The 16,139-nt window shown below is 36.8% G+C and overlaps 1 pseudogene; it reads right to left on the bottom strand.

Annotated features, from left to right (window-relative positions):
- The window catches only part of LOC102734766 (homeodomain-interacting protein kinase 2-like), a 176,392-nt pseudogene that overhangs the window by 55,960 nt on the left and 104,293 nt on the right, over positions 1-16,139 (bottom strand).

The following is a 16,139-nucleotide window of genomic DNA, read 5'->3' as shown; positions in this document are numbered from 1 at the left end:
GTTAAGGTTCGTTCTTGGTGGTGTATATTCTAAGGGTTTGGACAAATGTATAATGACATGTATCCATAATTATATCATCTAATATAGTGTTTTCACTGTCCTGAAAATCCTCTGTGCTCTGCTTATTCATCAGTACTACCCCCCACCCCAATCCCTGGCAACCACTGATCTTTTTATTGTCTATAGTTTTGTCTTTTCCAGAATGTCATATAACTGGAATCATACAGTATGTAGCCTTTTCAGATTGGCTTCTTTCACTTAGAAATATTCATTTAAGCTTTCTCTATGTGTTTTCATGGCTTGATAGCTTTTTTTCTTTTTTAAACTGAATAATATTTTATTGTTTGGATGTACCACAGTTTATTTATCCATTCATCTACTGAACGACATCTTGGTTGCTTCCAAGTTTTGTTGATTATGAATAAAAATGCTAGAAACCTCTGTGTGCAGGTTTTTATGTGGACACAAGTTTTCAGCTCCTTTAGGTAAATACCAAGCAGTGTGATTGCTAGGTGGTATGGTAAGAGTATGTTTAATTTTGTAAGAAACTGCCAAACTGTCTCAAAGTAGATGTACTATTTTGCATTCTCATCAGCAATGACTGAAAGTACCCGTTGCTCCACATCCTCACCACCATTTGGTCTTGTCAGTGTTTTGGATTTTGGCCATTCTAATAGGTGTGTAGTGGTATCTCATTGTTTTAATTTGTGTTTTCCTGATGACATGATATGGAACATCTTTTCATATGCTTATTTGTCATTCATATATCTTCTTTGGTGAGGGGTCTATTAAGATCTTCGGTCCATTTTTAAATCAGGTTGTTTTCTTCTTGTTGAGTTTTATGAGTTCTTTGTATATTTTGGATAATCTTTATCAGATGTGCCTTTTGCAAATATTTTCCCTCAGTCTATGGCCTATCTCCTTATTCTGTTGACATTGTCTTTCACAGAGCAAAAGTTATTTTTTTTGTGGTTCGGCCTCTGTGTTATATCCAAAAAGTTAGCAATTTACCCAAAATCATCTAGGTTTTCTCCTATGTTCTCTTCAAGGAGTTTTATAATTTTATGTTTTACATTTAGGTCCATGGTCCATTTTGAGTTAGTTTTTGTGAAGGGGCATAAGGTCTGTGTTTAGATTCCTTTTTTTTTTTTTTTTTTGCATGTGGTTGTCCTGTGGTTTCAGCACTATTTGTTGAAAAGACTATCCTTGCTCCATTGTGTTGCCTTAGCTTCTTTGTCAAAGATCAATTGACTATATTTATGTGGGTCTATTTTGGGCTATCTGTTCTCTTGTTGTTCTACTTGTGTATTATTTTGCTGCTACGATGCTGTCTTGATTACTGTAGCTATATAGTAAATTTTGAATTTGGGTAGTGTCAGTCCTTCAGCTTTATTCTTCTTCAATATTGTGTTGGCTATTTGGGCCTTTTGCCTCTTTATATAAACTTTAAAATCAGTTTATAAAATAACTTGCTGGGATTTTGTTTGGGATTGCACTGAATCTATAGATCAGTTTAGGAAGAACTGATAACTTGACAATATCGAGTCTTCTAATCTGTAAACAGAATATCTCTCCATTTATTCACTCATTTTTTTTTATTTTACCAGAATTTTTTATAGTTTTCCTCATATAGAGCTGGTACATATTTTGTTAGATTTTATTTTTTGGAGTGCTAATATAAATGTGTTTTAGGCTGGTATTTCTTAAAGTATGTTCTACAAAACATTAAGTCAGTAAAATAATCCTACAATTGTTTCATGATCAAATAAGTTTGGGAAACACTGCAATTTCAACTCTCTTTTTATAGGTTCATAGAACACAACATATTAAGTGCTCTGAGATGTTACCCTGTAAACAAATTGTTTCATTGGTTAACATCATGATTTTCCAAACATATTTGGTCATTGAACCATTATCGTCCATGTGTATCACATTTATGAAAAACCTGTGGAACATATTTGAGAACCCATATCAAATTTAACTCATTTATTTTACATTTTAAAGAATTCAGAGGTGGGGCGCCTGGGTGGCTTAGTCGGTTAAGCGACTGCCTTCGGCTCAGGTCATGATCCTGGAGTCCCGGGATCAAGTCCCGCATCGGGCTCCCTGCTCGGCAGGGAGTCTGCTTCTCCCTCTGACCCTCCTCCCTCTCATGCTCTATCTCATTCTCTCTGTCTCAAATAAATAAATAAAATCTTAAAAAAAAAAATAAAAAATAAAAAAAATAAAGAATTCAGAGGTGGGGAAATAATGTGCCCAAGGTCACACAGCTAATAGGAACAGAATCAAGGTGAGAAGTAACGGCTCCAGAGTCCTAGTGCAATGTTCTTTCCATTATATCAATCCATCTTTTTTTCCTCACTTTCAACATTAAAACCTGACATAATATTTTATCTATTATATTATGAAAATATCTTCTGAAAAAAATGTTCTTTTCCTTTAATTTTTAATATCAATTCCTTACCTTTATAGTTCTCAAACTTCATAAATGACCAGAATCACTGGAGGAGCGTTTTTGAAGATTCCTGGGCTATAGATGTATAAAATTAGAATCTCTATGGGCAGGAGCCAGGAAACTACACTGTTATGCATAGGTGATAATAATTAGTATTAAAGTATGAGAACCTAGTTCTTTAGAGCAGAATTTAGTGGGTCTAACATCTTCTTGGGAATATCTTAGAAAAAGTAGATTATCAGGGCTTTGCTGTTAGAGATTCTAATTCTGCAGATTTGAGGATGGAAACAGAATTGGAATTTTAACAAGCATTTTCCCCTTTCTTCCAGGTAATTCTGATGTAGATGATCCTTGCATCACAACTCTATTTGCCTGGACTTCCATGCTCTTCTCTCTTTATCCCTTTCTACATACCACTTGGAAATTATTTTTACAACTATGGATATGGTGTCATATCTCTGCTCAAAATAATTTGATAAATGATAAACTCGTTAATAAGACATTTAAGTCTTACCTCTTTAGACTGATTCCAGTATCCCAAATAGACATTGTACATTCTAACTCTAAAAGTTTTGTGCTGTTCCTACACATACCTTGCTTAATTATGCATCCACTCTTGCTTTCTAAAGGGTTATCAATTACTGTATGATTATGTTCACTCCTTGCTACTTGAAAGTCCCTTGACTATCATAATACTAGATCCTCTAAAACTCCTAACAATATGAGTGATATGCTTCTAAAGATAATCCTACAGGACCTTCCTCCCATTCCTTAGAGTTTATGGGCAATGAACACCATAAGAACCTAACAGTAGCAGGGCTCCATTATATATATACCTTCTCAATCAGAAAAAGCTTTCAGCTAAATTACAAGATAGCTAAGTTAGTCTCTGCAGCATCAACCTTCAGTCTCCATATTTTCCTTCTTTTTGGTGCCACTCTCTTCTTTACAAGTGCCACTTCTTCTCTCCTTCAGATTGACATGATAAGTTCATTCATGCAAAAGTGTTGCCTCTCAGGAGAATTTGCTTGTGCCTGGCATATATATACTCAACAAATGCATAAGTAGAATCTGCAGGCAGATAGCTATGCTACGCCTATGTGATACAAGAATTTACATAAAATTTTAAGCTTCGATGAGTGGCAGTGTTTTGGTGTGAGTGGTCTTCTTGACACAATAAATTCCTAGTAAGAGGGATGCCACCCTCTTTATTTATGCATGATTCTAATCCCCAGATCCTCCTCTATCAGGCTGAGAAATATAGAATGTCAAATTAGTTAACTTAACTTCAATTTAAAAAGTTAAAATAGCAGAGCATAGCATTCTAGAGTTTTGAAGTTTGCTTTTACCAATATTAGGAGGAGAAAAATCCTGCAATCCTTCTATATTTATTTTTTTAAACTGCAAGTTTTAGCTTCATTTTTTGAAATGGGTGAGTTTTGAATCAATTTTTGATGCCACCAAGACTCTTATTAATTAAAAGGAAATTGATCTCTCTGTAGCTAAAATATTTGAAGCAGATAGAATTTGGATCACTTTCCCTTTTTTAAGATTTTATTTATTTATTTGACAAAGAGAGAGAGAGAGTAAAAGAGTGTGAGCACAAGTAGGGGTAGCAGCAGGCAGAGGGAGAAGAGGCTCCCCATTGAGCAAGGAGCCTGATTCAGGACTTGATCCCAGGACCCCAGGATTATGACCTGAGCTGAAGGTAGATGCTTAACCAACTGAGCCACCCAGACATCCCAGAATTGGTCACTTTCAATGTGTTGTATGAAGGAAGGGGCTAGATAGAGCATAATTGAGAAACTAATTTACCCAGTTGACTGACTCTGCCCTATTTCTCCATTTAGAAATCAACTTTCCATACATGTTCAGAAATGAGTTATTTTCACAGAATATGTGTGTGTGTATATATCATATATGAAACTATATTTGTATAAAACTTTAAAACTCATTTACAACCACTCCATAAAGCAGTAACCTCAATCTTCAACTTGATAATAGTGACTATGGCTATGAGCAGACGTTTGCTTATGATTCAAGAAAGATTCTCATTCTCAAGGTGACAATTGTTAGTGAGTTTCATGCAATTCAGTCAAATATCTCTTGTATGCCTCTATGTAAAAGGAGCCATGATGGATATAGAGAATACAAAGATGTATAACACTTAGTTCTTGGTCCTGAGAATAAAGTGGGGGGGGGGGAGAGTTCGTTAAATAAATTCACCATATAAGAGGTCTGCAAAGGGCTTATGAAAATTAAGAAGAGACACTTAACCCAAGCTGGGGATTTGGACGTAAGCTAAATCATGAAGGATGAGCTGGAGATAATCAAGTAAAGAAAGATGGCAATGGAATTCTAAGCAGAGAGTGGACATAACATGAGCAACAGTTTAGTAGTTTGGTGAAGTATATAAGAGTGTACATAGAACTGAAAAAAGAGTCCCAGGAAAAAGAGTCCCAGTATTAATGATTATGAGGTATGAGTGAAAGATGAATGAAGCAGGAGTTCATGTCAGGGAATTAAATTCTATATCATGGAAGAGTGCTCTCACCCTTATTCAACCATATCTTCTGCTTTTCCTTGATCCGACCAGTACCTTTATGATCCAGTACCATATATATTCTCTCAGCTTCTGCTATTACATGCTGCCCAGGTCCTATACCTCCTTTTGGAATGTAGTACCTTTTTATCCTTAACAGACCCAGAACTTCCCCAGCTAGCTTTTGTTTTTTTAAATTGACTCTAGGTTTTGGCCTAGTGGGCCAGGAGGGGAGGTGGGAATAGATCTTAGATACAGGTACAAATTGACTTGCAAGGTAGAGGCTTGTGCACAGTCTTTAGGTAAAGGGGAGTGACAGTGTCCAACAGGGAGGAATGAGCCACTTCAGGGGAATCTAAGATTTCAAGGTTTTTGAAGGGTCAGTGCAACTGTTCCCATTCCCCAATATCAGGGCCCCATCCTTCATAACTAAGGTCCTGACCTTGGCAAGCAAACATTCCAGGGATGTGCATTCCATTTTCTCAGGACCTCTGTTACTCTTACAATTAAGTCCTTGATGTAATCCAAAGCTTTTTCTGACCTTTAAACTCAGGAGATAACATTCTGTTTATATGCTCCCAAAGAGTGCTTATGACTTTCACACTTCATCTTCAAATGGTGATGAATTACCCTTAGCCTTTCCTTGTTTTTCTATAATGAATCAATGGCACTCAGCAAAAACCATTTGATTACATTGTCCTTATCACTAGTACTCTACTGAAACCTTTCAAAAACCTGAAATGTTGTATCTCCTATTCCCTCCTATCAGTATCCCATCTTACTTTACTACCTGTTAAGATTTTAATAATTATACCCATGCCAGGGTTATGAGTGCTTCACTTACACCTAATGATGAGGACCCCAACTGCTAGCTGGTGAGCAAGATATCCCACTTCAAAATCCCATTTTAGAGTCTGCTTTCTTTGACTATTCCTGGAACCATCCCTCTTTGATAGAGTTACCTAGGAAACAGACCCTGAAGCAGAGATTTGCATGCAGGAAGTTTATAGGGGGTGATCTTGGGATCAACACATGTGAGGAAGTGAAGGAAGTAGGACTGTGTAAGGAGTGGGAGTGATCTATGGGGCAGTCTCAACCAAGGCTTTTGCTGGTCCCACTGAAAAAGTTGGAACTGGTAAGCAATAGGTCACTCTTTTTTATTTTTAAGATTTTATTTATTTATTTGAGAGAGAGGGAGGATGAAAGAGCGAGAGAGAGAAATCGATCTTGAGCAGGAGGGAGGGGCAGAGGGGGAAGCAGACTCCCCACTGATCAGGGAGCCCAATGTGGAACTCAATCCCAGGACCCTGGGATCATGGCCCTAGCGAAAGGCAGATGCTTAACCCACTGAGCCACTCAGGCACCCAGCAATAGGTCACTCTTTTTTTTTTTTAAAGATTTTATTTTTTATTTATTTGACAGAGAGACACAGCGAGAGAGGGAACACAAGCAGGGGGAGCGGGAGAGGGAGAAGCAGGCCTCCCCGCTGAGCCGGGGGCCCGATGCGGGGCTCGATCCCAGGACCCCGGGATCATGACCTGAGCCGAAGGCAGACGCTTAACGACTGAGCCACCCAGGCGCCCTGCAATAGGTCACTCTTAAAGGGAATAGAATTCTAGAGTCAGTCAGTTGGGGGAAGAAGCAAATCCTCAGACAGGAAAGTAAAATTTATAAGGTGAGTCTTAAGCAACAGGGAAAATATAATCTTCTAGGGCATTCCTTTTTTTTTTAGATCTAAAAGAACCCTTACATAATTGAGTTTTCTAGTTAACAGTGATTATAATGGCCACGTGGAGGCATTCTGGGAGCTTGGTCTGAACATACCCTTTGTAAGATTACTAACTAGGATGAGTATCTTGGGTTTTAGAAGCAATACTATCTAGTCGTAGGTCGCTCTTCAAGTTTGTTTCCCTTCTACTGTCCCCAGGTGTTAATTCATCTTATATAAAAATAAAAGCCTGGTTTCAGCTATGTAGCAGAAAATTAAAATGAATATATTGTTATATCTAATTTGTCCATGGAGATAAAGGGGGAACAGTGTCTCCCCCACTAATCATCACAATTTTGTGGCCTGCATGGAGATGGCAAGACGGATTAGTAACACCTCTAAGAGGGAGAGGAGTCAAGGGGAACAAAAGGCAGGTCGACTGATTTAGCCACCCTTTATATGCATAGACTCTCCTTTCATTATCATCTTGGAAGACCTAGGCTTTATTTTATTAAGGACATTGACTGATTTCCTATCCCTTCCTTGGCAGCTGAGGTATCTGTTTCTTATCATGACCACTGAAAAAAGCATTGCTGTCTTGCACTTTACCATCCTCAGTAGACCTTGCAGGGCTTGAAGGAGTCATAGAGTGAATACTAATCATAACATTTTGCATTTGTACCTTTCCTAATGCTTTCAGAATCTTAATAGAAAGTAGTGCAAATAGTCCTGGAATATGAACCTGAAACATAGCCTTGGCTTTCCTACTGTGTGAGTTTGGGCAAGCATTCATAAAAGTGACCCTCTAAAATGCAGGACTGCTTTAGATGATTTCTAAGGTCTGTTCCAGCAGTGACATCATTTCATCATTTGATGTTCTTCATTAATTTGATAGATGCCACAAACCAAAAAAAAAAAAAAAGGGGGGGTCAAGGTAATCCTATTTAGCCTCTTTTGACATTAAGGATACTGAGGCCCAGGTTAATTATTTTCCCAAGGTTGCAAAACTAAATTGGAATAGGGTTAGAACTGGAAATTGGGTTCTTTCTGCTATTTTAAGGTATTCCCAAAGAATATGACAAAGATGATCTTGGCCAGTACAGGGAATAAGGGGTATAAAATTTTGCTTGGGACCCAGGGGATTGAACCTGCTCTAAAGGATCCTGACACTCTTGTGGGATAGCAGGAATTGATAAGAAAGAGGCAAGCCATCTAGCCTCAGCTGCTTAAAGCGAGGAAGCCAGGGATATTTTATATATGCAAATAAATGTGTATGTGTGTATATACTTCTATGGAATTTAATGGAAAAAAGCAACAAATATTGTGTACCCTCACCCTTCATGTGATAGACTATGCAAAATACACAAAAATATGATGAGCATAGTCCTCACAGTCAAGAATCTTGAAAATTATAGAAAACATCTTAAAACTTATGGAGAAATCAAATGCACAAATATAAAAAATTGATAATAGAATGTGAGCCAGATGCTTGGCCTGGAAGGGAATATAAGAGTGAACATCTTACTCCAGTCGTCCATGCTATCCCAAGAGAGGAGTACTACAATTCAAATTGCTATCTTTCAGGGCAGTGCATGTTGATATCCTCACCCTCATCCCTAAAATATTTCTCTCTTCCCTAGCCAACAAAAAGGATGGGAGTTTGGAGGTTCTATCCTCTAGCAATGATATAAATATAACTTATTCTCAGGGTAGGAAAATAAGTGCTTTCTTAGAGCCCAAAATAAGCTCCTCTGAAATGTGGTTTTGCAGGAGCTCATTCCTATGACCTATAAGATTTGGAAAAGTTATACAAGATTACAAGATCCTGGGACGCGTTGGTGGCTCAGTCAGTTAAGCATCTGCCTTTGGCGCAGGTCCTGATCCCAGGGTCCTGGGATGGAGTCCTGCATCAGGCTCCTTGCTCAGCAGGAAGCCTGCTTCTCCCTCTTCCTGCCGCTCCCCCTGCTTGTGCTCTCTCTCTCTCTGACAAATAAATAAAATCTTAATAAAAAAAGATTGCAAGATCTGGAGGGCATTTCACAAAGTAGAAAGTGTTATGCAAATGCAAGGGATTACAAAAATAATTACTATTATTATTTAAACAAAAGTTTGTTGATCTGAGTATAATACATTCTACACAATAACTATGCCTTCATAAGGGCTTTCTTTGGTTTTTGTCCCTGTAATAATTGCTCTCTATAATGAATGAACTATACTGTGCACTGAAAGGAACCTGAGTTAAGTTAAATTATTAACAATTCTTTTGTCATGGTTTCAAGAAGCAATTACTCTTGAATTATGTGAGCCAGACTCCTTTCCCATCCTGGGTATTCCAAGGAAACAAAATCTCACCCAAAGTCCCTAATTTTAAATCATCAGTACACAATACCTCAAATCAAAGGGATCTCACAAATAATTATATATAATGTATAAAATGAGGATATTTTATATAAGTATACATAATATAAAAATTTTGTTCATTATGTAGAATATAAATGTGTGTGTGTCTATGTCTGTGTGTGTGGTTTCACATCATTAGTTCTTTGATGTCAGCCTAGCAGTTTTCTTTTTTGGTCCTGTAAATCTTATTTCTGACAAGAGACTGGATCAGGTGTCTCATATATAGTAGGGGCTCAAACAATGTTCTGGATAAATGAAACAATCTGTGTTGATTAAGCATTCAGAAAAAGCTGGGCAAAGTCATCTGACTGAGTTAGTAAATTGGTTGCCATGGTAATCTCTTTTCTGATTGGAAAGAAACCATAGGAGGGTCAAGAACAGATTTTACACAAACTGGGGATGAAGAGAGGGGAAAGAAGCACCATCGTTTTTTTCTTCTTTTTTTTTTTTTCCTGTTCTGGAAATGAATAGGTAGATAGAAAAGGCAATTTATGGTTTTCAGTTAGATTAGCAAGGGAGTTCTCTTTCAGGAGAGGGACCAGCTACTACAATAAAACGCTGTTTTCTTGGCTGAGTTCTGCCATTAGTAACCCTCAATAATACAGGTGGAAGGAGAAAGCACTATAATGATGGTTAGTGTTGAGGTTGTCAGGGGCTTGCTGAGGGCTGTGGACAGGCAAAGGGCACAAAGGTTTTCTTTGCCTGAAACCACTCTTGGTGAAAAAAAGTAATGCAATTTTTACTAGTTCGTTTTGCTTTGTTTCTTGGTTGGAAAAAAGAATACCAACTCTCAGTTTGTGATTGAATAACAGTTGAATTAATGACAGATTTTCAAACAGATACCAATTTGTGACTATGCATGCTTTTTATTATTTCTGGAATTGCATTCTATCGAGGCCCTATTAATATATAGCTAATTAGCAGGCAGGTACATTTTGTGCTGTTATTTTCACAAAGAAACAATTAGTAGAGTGGAAAGAACACTAGACTCAAAAGTCAGGAGGCCAGGGTTATGATTCCAGCTTTGTCACTTACAAGTTAGGTGGTCATACAAAGAACTTGTATAAATTGTATAAATGTCACAGGGAAAAATTGAGACCAATATTAACTGCTCTGCCTATCTCACAAGTGGTTTTGAGAACCAAATGAGGTAATATGTGTGTATTAACTACAAAAGTAGTATACTAAATGTAATCGGTTTTATGAGCATGCAGTCTGCACACTTGTACAAGGTCCCATACTTAGCCCCACACTTGGTTTAATGACCTATTGTCATTGTCTTCAATAATTTTTTTTAAGATTTTATTTATCTATTTGACAGAGAGAGAGAGAGAGACAGAGAGGGAACACAAGCAGGGAAAGTGAGAGAGAGAGAAGCAGGCTTCCCGCCGAGCAGGGAGCCCGATGCAGGGCTCGATCCCAGGACCCTGGGATCATGACCTGAGCCGAAGGCAGACACTTAATGACTGAGCCACCCAGGTGCCCCTGTCTTCAATTTTTGAACAAAGGGTCCACAAATTATGTAGCCATATCTGGATATAAGATATTATTAGAAAGAAATATCCTCTTACAAAATAAGCAATATTTTTGAACTGTGGTTATGAATCTGGGCAGTTTATCCCTATTGCTTATTGAATGTCAAATAGGACAGAATAGAAGGGATTAGTGAATGAGATTTTATAGGCATTTTTGGGGTTGTTCACTTAAGTGATATCAAGCAGATCACATAGGTCAAGATTGAGTTGGAATTCAATAAGACTGATTTTAATAGGTCTGAGAAATAATTGCACATCACAATCTACATCCATTTTTCACAAGTATATTTGATTTGTTTGGAGCATTTTAAAGGAAATAGAGTTCAGTGTGTGTGTGTGTGTGTGTGTGTGTGTAGTAGGGGGTGGGAGAGGGACTGAGTTCTTTACACTACCATTGTCAGTAAGAATAGCATCAGCGGGCTACATGGGAATAACATAGCCTTTAGTCTACCTGCTGTATTAGTTGACCCAAATTCCATGGAAGAATTTTTTTTTCATTCCCAATAGTTACACTTATTAGGCCACCATATATAGGGGGTCTCTTCTGAAACTCTATAATGGCATTTATTCTGCCTGGTACCGTCTAAAATAGCTAATGTCTATGTAGAGAAAAAGATTAAAAATGCATATATATTAGGGTCCAATAGGTAGCCTTGTGTGATATTTTCATGTGGGAACTTAATAAAACTCAGGGCTTTGAATCCCACTGTTAAATCATGAAAAGAAAAAAAAGACTAGGTTTCTGCTAGCAAATATATGTCTTATAAAATTCACTTTGTTTTCAAATTCTTTACGCGTCTTCTCTAAGACACTAATAACCTTGAACCAAGGAGAATTTACTTCAGACAAATGGTTTCCATGCTGATGGAAATGCAAAGAAGACTGTAGTGAATTAGCACATGTATTGTCCCTTCCATTCACAAATACAAAGAAAAAATGCATACCCACTTTAAGAGATAAGATTTAATTAAACGGAAGATATTGTAAACCTATATGGAAGTTGGAATTTCTGAAATAATATTCTGGGTAGAAATTACAGTTAACACTAAAATTTTACTTGATTTCTTGGTGAAAAATGAAAGGGTGTTGAGTGCTACTTTATGTGTCTTCCCTGCTCCCTCTCCCCACAAAAAAATTTCTAGTTTATATTTGAGCTGAAAAAACACCCTCCTTTGACCAACAGACATGTGAATTTAACCATTTGAAATCCTTATATGCTTTTTTAAAGATTTTATTTATTTATTTATTTATTTATTTATTTATTTATTTAATTGAGGGGGTGGGGGCATGTGAGTGAGAGGGAGCATGAGAGAGAGAGAGAGAGAGAGAGAGAGAGTATGAGAGGGGGAGGGGCAGAGGGAAAGGGACAAGCAGACTCCCTGCTAAGCAGGGAGCCCAACTCCGGGCTCTATCTGAGGACCCAGAGATCATGACCTGAGCTGCAGGCAGATGCTTAACTGACTGAACCACCCAGGTGCCCCTCTTATACTCTTTTACTGCATAATTATAGCCTTACCATAAATCACAGTGGGGATCAGGCATTTACTATACATTTAGCTTTTGTGAACTACATGTATGGCAAAATACATAATAGGAGAAAACAAATAAAATTTATAATGGCCAGATAGTATATATAATTAACCCTCAATCCTTGATACTATTTTTTTTCTTGCCTGAGTAATGAGCAATTTTCAACATAAATAGATTCACTTCATATGCAATACAGTACACACTATCCACACAAAATTAACCTCTGAAACAATATATTGAGTCAAAAATTAAAAGCATGCCCTGCATGAATATTAAGAGTAATCATTATTGACATTGTTAATAATATTGTATTATATATTTGAAAGTTGCTAAGAGAATAGATCTTAAAAGTCCTTATCACACACAGTAAATTGTAGTATTTGTGGTGATGCATGTTGACTTATTATGGTGATCATTTTACAATATCTACAAATATCAAATCATGTACACCTGGAACTAATAATAATGTTATGTATCAATTATATCTCAATAGAAAACAAAAAAAAAACAGTATCCTTTAGGTTATTTTGAAATAAACTAATGGTACTCATGGGAGTCACAGTTATAAACAAAAATCAGACCTTCCATCAGGCAAGACATTGAAGGAATACAAGTTGGTCCTTGGTAGCACCTACTTTTGTCTTGGGTCTTCTTTTACCTTTTGACCTCCTAGCCCTGGCTTTGAGAACCTCTCTATGAAAATATTCCATCTAAGGTTGTCTACACCAAGCAACAATGCAATTTTCATTTTGTCTTCTTTTTTACTTCTCATTGGGTTTTGGATTTGGACGGGTTACCTAATACCTGTGGTAAAATTATGCCATTTTTGGACTCTCATTAGAAAGCTGCATCAGATTTGCCCACTGGATGATTTTCTGAGATTATCAAGATAACGTGTCACTCATCTGAAGATGCCGTATGGTCACTAAAATTTAAATCATCCTTTCTTTCAAAACCAAACATCTCTTTCTTATTGGAGAATATTATCTCCCTAAAGCTGATTTATCTTTTAGTGCAGAAACCAGAAACTCAGTAATTGAATCTCCCCAAAATACTTCTTATACACCAGCATGTGAGGATTTCTTTCTGTTGTTTTCATTTAGTTTCTGTCTAAGCCCAATTCTGCTCAGTTTTTGAAACCTAGCAAGATTATAGCCCAAAGGTGTTATGAGATTTTAAAATTTTATAACAGCTGCTCAAGAGTTTAAAAAAGAAGTTGTAAAGTTGGATAACTAGTATTTCTGCTTCCCACTAATTACTTTGGAAGAGTTATAATTGGTATCTTTGACTACATCAAAAGTTGTTCTTAACTTTTTGCATCCTAGACTTGCAGAATTTTAAAGATGCTCAGAGAATCATCTTCCTAAGATTCACTTTGTTTCTTAGTTACTAATCTTCCATGCAATGCCTCCCATTTTAGGGGCTGTCTTTTCTACCAGACTATGAAACAAACAAGGTACTTATTTTATTTTATTTAAAATCAATTAATTAACATATAGTGTATTATTAGTTTCAGAGGTAGAATTTAGTGATTCATCAGTTGCATATAACACCCAGTGTTCACACACACACACACACACACACACACACACACACACACACTACATCTTTATCCATTCATCTATCGATGGACATCTGGGCTCCTTCCATATTTTGGCTATTGTGGACATTGCTGCTATAAACATTGGGGTGCATGTGCTCCTTCAAATCATTAACAAGCAAGGTATTTCTAATGTCCTCCCCAGTATTTGATTCCATTTTGGCATCCTCCTTGAATCTGCCTCTTTTTGTCAGACAGCAATTAAGTCTTTAACATAAACCTTTACTTCCCCTTTATCTTGTCAAAATGTCTACCTTCCTGTTAGCTTTTTCATTTACAGCAGTGCTACTCAAAATATAGTCTGTAGATGACTACAGAAGTTGAGAGTAAGCATTTAGAAAACTTTATAGCAGTGTTGGGGGAGGAGGAACTGGTCCTTTATCACAAATAGTTTAAAAACTAATGTTTTAGAGCCCTACTCTGATTAACTGGATTTTGATAACAAGTACTTCAGTATATTGGGATGGAAAGTTACTGCTTTGAGCCAAGTTATCCATGTTCTGGAGGCATAAAGGAATAGTGTTAAGAATAGGACTGTTGATCCTAAGATTGTAATTTGCTCAGAATATGGTACATAGGGGAGACTTGATTTTCTAAAGTACAAGACAAAATATAGCATATCATCTGAGTAACTCAGTTGAGGAAGCTACTAAACTAAATGGTATATTAGGAAGTCTTGGATGTCCCTTTTTTCTCTTTTACAGACTTCATCCTATATATAGACAGAAGTTACCTGGGTAATTTTTGCAAAACTAAATTATACCTGTGTTCTTCCCAAGTTAAAACTTATGGACTTAGTTTCATTTGGTGGTAAAGAGTGAATATGCTTTCTCATCAAAGTCAAGAGCTCATCTGATGGAAGTATAATTCCATCTCAGGAGGAATTATATTTTATTTTATTTACCTTAAGGCAGGATGAGGCCCACCAGTTTCTAACTCTGGTGATGAAAATACATTTCCCCTTAAGTATATCTACCTCCTTTTTCTCAGAATGTATATAACCAATACTTCTTTCTTAGTCTCAGGAAGGATCGAAGGACTTGAACACTTCTTACTCTGCCTCTTTGAAGTGGCAGTAAATCCCTTGATTAAGTATGACCCTCATCCTGAGGTGAAAAAACGGGAATATGAGCATATCTCAGAGATATTATAGGTTTGGTTCCAGACCACCACAATAAAGCAAGTCAAATGATTTTTTGAGTTTCCCAGTGCATGTAAAACTTATGTTTATGCTATACTGTAGTACCTTAAGTGTGCAATAGCATTATGTTTAAAGAACGTGTATACCTTAATTAAAATACTTTATTGCTAAAAAAATGCAAATCATCATTTCAGCTTTCAGCAAATCATAATCTTGCTGGTGGAGGATCTCGTCTTGGTATTGATGGCTGCTGACTCATCAGGGTGGTGGTTACTGAAGGTTAGGGTGGTTGTGGCAATTTCTTAAAATAAGACAATGAATTTTGATGCATCAGTTGACTCTTCCATGAATGATTTCTCTGTAGCATGTGGTGCTATTTGATAGCATTTTATGCACAGTAGAACTTCTCAAAATCAGAGTCGATCCTCTCAAACCCTACTACTATTTTATCAAATAAGTTGATATAATGTTCTAAATCCTTGTTGTCATTTCAACAGTCTTCACAGCATTTTCACCAAGAGTAGATTCCATCTCAAGAAACCACTTCCTTTGATCATCCATAAGAAGCAACTCCTCAGTCATTAAAAGTTTTAGCATGAGACTGCAGCAATTCAGTCCCATCTTCAGGCTCCCCTTCTAATTCTCATTCTCTTGCTATTTACACCTCATCTGCAGTTACTTCCTTCAGTGGAAGGAAGGAATCAACTTCTTTCAAACTCCTGTTAATGTTGATATTTTGACCTTTTCCCATGAATTGCAAATGTTCTTAATGACATCTAGAATGGTGAATTCTTTCCAGAAATTTTTTTAATTATGTTGCCCAGATCCTTCAGAGGATCACTATCTATGGTACCTATATTCTTACAAAATGTATTTCTTAAATAATAAGACTTGAAAGTCAAAATTACTCATTGATCCATGGGCTGCAGAATGGATATTGTTTTAGCAGGCATGAAAACAACATGAATCTCATACGTCTCCAGCAGAGCTCATGAGTGACCAGATTCATTGTTCATGAGCAGTAATATTTTGAAAGGAATCTTTTTTTTTTTTTTCTGAGCAGTAAGTCTCAACAGTGGACTTAAAATATTCAATAAACCATGTTGTAGACAGATGTGCTATCATCCAGGCTTGTGTTGCTCCATTCATAGAACATAGGCAGAGTAGTTTTAACATAGTTCTTAAGGGCCCTAGGATTTTCAGAATGGTGAATTAGCATTGGCTTCAA

Source organism: Leptonychotes weddellii, chromosome X (assembly GCF_054177405.1).
Source record: "Leptonychotes weddellii isolate Sample4059 chromosome X, ASM5417740v2, whole genome shotgun sequence".
NCBI classification, from domain to species: domain Eukaryota; kingdom Metazoa; phylum Chordata; class Mammalia; order Carnivora; family Phocidae; genus Leptonychotes; species Leptonychotes weddellii.
This window is presented reverse-complemented; position numbering and strand designations above follow the sequence as displayed.